Raw genomic sequence first — 8,069 nt, forward strand, 5'->3', positions numbered from 1 at the left:
TTATTCGTTTTATTTCGACACCATCCAATTCGGTATCTCTAAACTTTAAGCGCATCTGATAATTTCGTAACCATTTCTTAGTTGGTAAGTATCCGTTACGAATAATGTGGGTAGCTGGAATGCTTACACTTTGCTTTGATATATTTGAAGCGGACTATAAATAAAGAAGTTTTATATTTACTAGTGGTCGCCCAGTGGTCGAAATTCGACCATAATTAATTTAAATTATAAGTTAGAACATTATTAAGGTCTTATTGTCAAAGACTATACTTCTATAATTGTAGGTTTCGCCAAGGTTACATTAAAGACAAATAATATTAAAGACAAACATTAATTAATCTATTTTCAATTTGACCACAATTTAACAATAAACAAAAGAATATATGTATGTATATGCGTGTGTGTGTGTCAATTTATTTTTAATTAATTTAATGTGTTGTTATGCATAATTTTAAAGAAATATTAGCATTCTTCACTCCTCTATATTAAAATGTGGGAAATTTCATACTCCTCCGTCCGCGCAATTTCCGCAAATAGGGGTACATAGTTTTTCCTTAACGTATTAATATATAGATGTAAATAATTATATTAATAAAAAAATGTCTAATAAATATATGCATTTTATTAAAAAAAAAATCTTTTGTATTTTTACCGTCCCTGGCCCCTGTAGGAAGTGTCCTGCGCCCCTGATCTTTACTTCCTTAGGCGATCGAGTTCCACATATGCCGGTCGTCCCCTTAGGTGCTAAATGACGCTATGCACCATGAGACACCAGCTTAAAGTATATATTTTAAACTTCTCCTGAGCGTAAATAAGCGGGGTGCTGTATACATTTTATTATTTCGATTATTTTTAGACGATATTAAGCCTTCATCGTAGAAGTCGGTCACGAATACAGTCTTTGTTCGTTTGTTTGTGTTTATGTGTATGTATGTACATTATACCTTTGTATGTACTTCAATATAAAAAAAAGAGATTTGAACGACAGCATTTTCTCTTCATTTTTTTGTTTAAATTGTTACTATGTGCAGACGAGCTGACGGTCCACCGTTGCGTCATGATAATCGCCTTACGTCATGATAATCGCCTTATCGTTGCCGCCGCTGACTACTCCCCGAATCCTGATCACGCAGGAGCCAGTCACCGTCGACGCCCTAGACACGTCCTTACGGATCCATCAGATCTTCTCAGCGGGTCGCGATTCCGATCCCGTAGTAGATTCATTCGCGAAGCAGCTACTCTTGAGCTGTTAGGTCTCCTTCGGCGGCGCTCGGGTAGCTGTTAGCAAATCCCACCCCTCCTGGCTGAGCCTTTGCTCGCCCACCTGTCCTGGTGAAACTGGAAAGGCCTCCGGGCCACCAGTAATCCTTCAATCATAAAAAAAAGGTCCACCGTTAAGTGATTACCGGATTCAATAGACATTAACCAATTTAATGCCGCTGCCCATCTTGATACTTGAGTTCTAAGTTTTTAAAGTTCAGTCTCAGTTTATTCGCTTGAAATGAGTTCTTTGGGAATCATACCCTAGGCCAGTGGTCGGCAAACTTATTAGCCAAAGAGCCAAATATGAACATTACAACAATTTAAAAAAAATTGGGAGCCGAATCTGCTTGTTTAGTAAACTTTGATTACACAAAATAAGTAGTACACTAAATCCAGAGCCGCACTTGGAGTCAAAGAGCCACATGCGGCTCGGGAGCGGCACTCTGCCGACCCGATTCCGATCCGGTAGTAGATTCATTCGAAGCAGCTACTTTTGAGTTGTTGGGTCTCCCTTGAAGGCGCTCGGGTAACTGTTAGCAAATCTCATCCCTTCTAGCTGAGCCCTTGCTCGCCCACGTGTCCTTGTGAAACTGGAAACGCTCCCGGACGACCAGTAAACACTCATTCATAAAAAAAAATTCGTGACCCAAATTGACTGGGCATTTCGCCTCCAAGTCATGTACGAGTAGAACTCATACAGCTGCACGCAATTCTTAACTTTATTGTGCTTGTTCATTAAGATAAAATTACCGAATGATCTAATTTATATGTCCCTGAAAATAAACGTGATATTTTGAGAAAGTGCGATAGGTATTCAGATTGAACTCCTACATCTATTCCTCCTAGAATATCGTTATGTAGGCATATCAAACAAAAGGATCCATATAGGTCGCGATCGCAAGTTTGCAGTCACAAGTGGTTAAGTGCAGTGTGCCCACGAGTGCTCATATTTAAATAGTGGCAATAAATGGCACTAGCAAGCTGGCCCTGACTTTTTTAAACAATAATTAATTAACTCCATATCTTAATCAGATTAATTTTTGAAACAAAAAATAAAAACCTTTTTATCTGTTTCTGAATCGAATGCTTATTTTCATGATTAGAGTATCACCGCATTTGTCGTAATAATATTAATGCTTTACAAATTAAGAGTGTTTTTTTTTCATTTTACACAGGGAAATTGTAAATTGGATTGTTTTAATTTATTTTACTACTAGCGACCCGCCCTCGCTTCGCTTCGGAAACATTAAAACACACATGAAACCAAAAAAATAAAATAAAAAAAAATAAAAAAAAAGTAGCCTATGTTCATCAGGGACAATGTCGGCTTCTAATGGAAAAATAATTTTTCAAATCGGTCCAGTAGTTTCGGAGCCTATTCGAAACAAACAAACAAACAAATCTTTCCTCTTTATAATATTAGTATAGATTATACAATTTCCACTTGGAATTTCTTCTCATCTGTTCTTGTAAATGTGTTAATTCATAATTTTTTAAGCTAATTTACTATGATTTTGCTAATTTGAAGTAGATTAGACAAATATATTGATACACCAACGTATGTTTCACAATTTATCGTTTTACTGCGAATAGCACGTCGCGAATTCGCGATATCATTTATCAGATAATTTTGGGGAAATAAATCCCGATTTATCATTTGTCAGCACTATTTCGTTGACAATCTTAATGAAGAAGTGGAGTGGAGTGACGTTCTATGCAGGTTGGCTGGCAAGAACTGGATGAGAGAAGCCCAGGATCGTGCTCAGTGGCGTGTGATTGAAGATGCCTATGTCAACCAGTGGACTGCTATAGGCTTGTGATGATGATGATAATGAATCTACCTAGGTTATAGTATCTTTTACACCAGTTAATTTCATGACGTTCGCTTTATTTGAGAATTTGCAGGCGTATCGCCGACCGACGACAACGCAGTATTTTTGGTCTATTAGAGTAATCAGGAGCACCAGATTAAATAAGTCCGACAGAAGCACCCGGCGCCTGCGGACTTGCTCATCGACCATTCAATCGCTCGGCTTTTGTTTGCACGGTTTTTTGTTAGCCTGGCTTTTGTTCGTGACACGTCTGCCGACAAAGTGTTTTCCTGGAAGTTTTTTGTTTTGTTTTGTTTCTTTTAGTTGTTTCCTTTTTTTTGTTCTTTCTTTTTCCTGCAGTAACTGTGCCGCATCGCCACCTGTGTTCAATCGAACCGCTAAATACCGAGAAGTTGGGGCCACAAGGCGAGTGTTTTAAGACCCCGGGCAGCCCCACCTGGGCACTCAACCATCATGGACGCTGTATTTGCGGAATTCCTCCGGCTTCGCCACCCAAAGCTCACTTCCGAGTTTCTGGCCTTCGATCCTGATCACGCCGCGAGCCCTCTCGTGAATTCCGTTGTGCCTGCCGCTCCCGCGTCGCCTACACTGGCGGGTAAAACTTCCGCGTCGTCCACCGTGGCTACCGACCCATTGGCGCGATCATCCGCGGGCTCCGTTGCGTGCGACGGACGTCCTGCACCTGCCCGTAGGTCGCCTGCTCCCGCCTTCTCGTCCTCCGACTCTGACTCGGACATGGAGGTCGACCTCGCCCCTGCCTTGTCGACGGATAGATTCACCCTCGTACAAAAGGGTAAGAAGCGCGCCGCGGAGTCCCGACCTTCCAAGGCCGCTAAAATTAGCAAAGCCGCGAAGCGCGCCCTAGATGCGTCTATTGTTTGGGCGATCATGCCACGAGCCTTTGCACTCGCGTTCAAAAAACCGTAACGGAACCGCCTAGCTGCGTCGTGTGCCGTACACAGGGTCACCCCGCGAATTACCATGAATGCCCCCGAGCCCCAAAAATAAATTGCCGCGTTGCCCGCCAAAAGCGTCCCCGAGCTTCCGGCCCTGACATCAAGGCTAAGCCTGCCTTCGTGCCGGCGCCGGTGCCCAGCGTCTCGGCCTCGGTTAAACTGTTGCCATACACGAACACGGTTGCAATTTCCTCCGTAGCTCCCCCCCCCGCGCGATTTGTCCCTCCCCCGCGACCTGTCTTCCGACCGTGTCTGACAATCTCGCTCTAGCTATCGACTTTTTACAGTCGATCAACTTTGAGCGCGTTAATGCTTTGGGTGACGCCACCCTCGTCGCCTCCACTGCACAACACTTCATCGCCGTTGTGCAAGAATACATTGACGTATACGCGTCGTTAAGTACGTACATCCTTTCCCCACTCGGCCGGTAATTAATGGTGTATATAAGTAAAATAAAGCCTCTATCCGTAACGATAGGATGTTTTAACGCTTACGGTTTCGCAAATCAACGTGATCAGGTTTGTGACTTTTTGCGTGACCATCAAATTGACATATTTTTGGTGCAGGAGACCCTACTAAAGCCCGCGCGCCGCGACCCTTAAATCGGGAACTATAACATGGATAGGAACGACAGGCTCACTGCCCGTGGTGGTGGTACCGTCATTATAGAAGAGCTCTGCATTGCGTCCCACTCGAACCCCCCGCGCTCTGTAACATCGAAGCATCAGTATGCCGAATCTCACTGACCGGACACGTGCCGATCGTTATCACGTCCGTATATCTTTCCCCTGCTACGATCGTGATAAGTAGTGATATCGAGGCGTTGTTCGACTTGGGAAATTCTGTCATTCTGGCGGGCGATCTAAATTGTAAACACATCAGGTGGAACTCGCACACCACAACCCCTAATAGCAGGCACCTCGACGCGTTAGTCGATGATCTCGCTTTCGATATCGTCGCTCCGCTGACCCCGACTCCACTACACTTTAAACATTGAGCATCGCCCGGATATACTCAACATAGCGTTATTAAAAAACGTAACTCTGCGCTTACACTCGATTGAAGCAGTTTCAGAGTTAGATTCAGACCATCGTCCCGTCGTTATGAAGCTCGGTCGCGCTCCCGATTCCGTTCCTGTCACGAGGACTGCGGTGGATTGGCACACGCTGGGAATCAGCCTGGCTGAATCTGATCCACCATCACTCCCGTTCAGCCCGGACTCTACCCCATCCCCTCAGAATACCGCTAAAGTCATAGATATCGCAACGTCACACATTAACTCAACATTTTTTTACAATACCTTTATTTAAATCTGGTAGTACTTTTGACCCCTCTAACTTTAGGCCCATTTCAGTACTACCTACATAGAGTAAAATTTTTGAAAAAATTATTCTGGAACAACTTTTGAACCACTTCAATTCCAATAACCTGCTTCATAACAAACAATATGGATTCACTAGAGGTCGGTCAACTATTGATGCAGGTGTAGATCTCATTAAAAATATTTTTCAGGCTTGGGAAGAGTCGCATAATGCCCTTGGGGTTTTCTGCGACTTATCTAAAGCTTTTGATTGTGTTGAGCATAATACATTATTGAGGAAATTACACCATTATGGTATTAGGGGCGTTTCATTAGAACTTATTAAATCTTATTTATCCGGAAGAATCCAAAAGGTAGACGTTAAAGGAACGAGATCTTCCGGTGTCTTACTTAATATGGGTGTTCCTCAGGGTTCCATATTGGGTCCCTTCCTATTTCTTGTATATATCAATGATTTACCTAAGTTTATTGAAACCCGTCACGAGGTTATTATTATTATTATTATTGTTATTATTCGCTGATGATACATCATTATTGTTTAAAATTAAACGACATTTGGAAGATTATGACGATGTGAATGATGCTATCTCGCGCGTGGTACATTGGTTTAGTGTTAATAATCTGTTATTAAATAACAAAAAAACAAAATGTATAAATTTTACCACACCTAATGTTAGACAAGTTGACAATAATATTACTGTAAGTGGAGAGACACTGGAGCTTGTGGATTCGACAGTTTTTCTTGGTATAACAGTTGATTCTAAGCTGCAGTGGGGTCCTCACATATGCAAGTTAGCGAGTAGGCTTAGTTCTGCAGCGTTTGCGGTAAAAAAAATACGAATGTATATTAATGAAGATACGGCACGCCTGGTTTATTTTAGTTATTTTCATAGTGTTATGTCCTATGGCATTTTGCTATGGGGCAATGCTGCCGATGTCGAAACGATTTTCATCCTGCAGAAGAGGGCTATTCGTGCTATTTATAATATGCACCCGAGGGAATCCTTGAGGGACAAGTTTAAGGAAATCAAAATTCTAACTTTAGCGTCCCAATACATTTTTGAAAATTTATTGTACGTGCGTAAAAACATTGAAGAATTCCCCAGAGTCTGCGATTTGCACAATGTGAACACTAGGAACAAACATAGGTTTGCGTTGCCGGCGGCTCGAATTAAGAAAATAAGCAACTCTTTTAGGGGGCTGGGTGTACAGCTTTTCAACAAGATTCCACTAAACGTTCAACTACTACCTGTTCATAGATTTAAGAAAACTGTTAAGGAACGTTTGTGCAACAAGGCATATTATAAAGTTAAGGATTATTTACTAGATGGCACTACGTGGGAATGAGGCGCTCGCTCCTGGCCTTTTCATTTTTCATTATTATTATTATTTTTTTAGACTTGTTTTTTCTTTTATTGTGAATATTTCTATTTATTTAAAAAAAAGAAAATATTTGAGAAAAAACAAAAAAAAAAAAGCCCGCTGAGTTTGTTTCGCCGGTTCTTCTCAGGACTGTGGCTTTTTTTGGAACCGGTGGTAGAGTTAACATTGTTATTTGTATTTTGACATTCAACAAGTGTGTCATACTGACATCTAAGTTGAAATAAATGATTTTGAATTTGAATTTGAATTTGAATTACATAGGTCACCGAAACAAGTTGTAGCGGAGGCTTCCTTCACCGCTTCAAATTGCCTGACTACGTTAGGGAAGCCCCCAAAGGGGAAACTCACCGCTTATTTCCTCCCGCATTAGGAGGAGAAATATCACAGCCCCGATCACCCCTTCGGCCAACCTATACCCTGGGCCAGGAAGGTAGAAGCATCCATGACATTCCGCCGGCACATTAAAACAGTCCGCGACCGTGCCGCAATTATTCTCGGCAGACCTTACCCAATAATATATAAGCGGTGTAAAATGTCCCTTCGGAACAAAGTGATCGTAATTTACTAAATTTATATAAGACTGGTTATGACTTACGCAAGTGTGGTGTTCGCCCGCACACACATAGACACCCTCCAATCCCTACAATCCCGTTTTTTGCAGTTTAACCATCGGAGCTCTGTGATTCGTGAGGAACGTCGACTTACACGACGACCAGGACTTCGAATCCATACGAAAACACACGAAGTCAGCGTCGAAACGTTACTTCGATAAGGCTTATACGTTATGATAATCGCCCTATCGTTGTCGCCGCTGACTTTTTTATTTTTATTGCTTAGATGCGGGGACGAGCTCACAGCCCACCTGGTGTTAAGTGGTTACTGGAGCCCATAGACATCTACAACGTAAATGCGCCACACACCTTGAGATATAGTTCTAAGGTCTCAGTATCGTCACAACGGCTGCCCCACCCTTCAAACCGAAACGCATTACTGCTTCACGGCAGAAATAGGCGGGGCGGTGGTACCTACCCGTGCGGACTCACAAGAGGTCCTATCACCAGTAATTACGCAAATTATAATTTTGCGGGTTTGATTTTTATTGCACGATGTTATTCCTTCACCGTGGAAGTCAATCGTGAACATTTGTTGAGTATGTATTTCATTAGAAAAATTGGTACCCGCCAGCGGGATTCGAACACCGGTGCATCGCTCGATACGAATGCACTGGACGTCTTATCCTTTAGGCCACGACGACTACTCCGTGAATCCTGATCACGCAAGAGCCAGTCATAGTCGACGTCCCTAGACACGTCT

The sequence above is a fragment of the Bombyx mandarina genome, chromosome 16, assembly GCF_030267445.1.
Source record: "Bombyx mandarina strain Sakado chromosome 16, ASM3026744v2".
In the NCBI taxonomy this organism is placed as follows: Eukaryota; Metazoa; Arthropoda; class Insecta; order Lepidoptera; family Bombycidae; genus Bombyx; species Bombyx mandarina.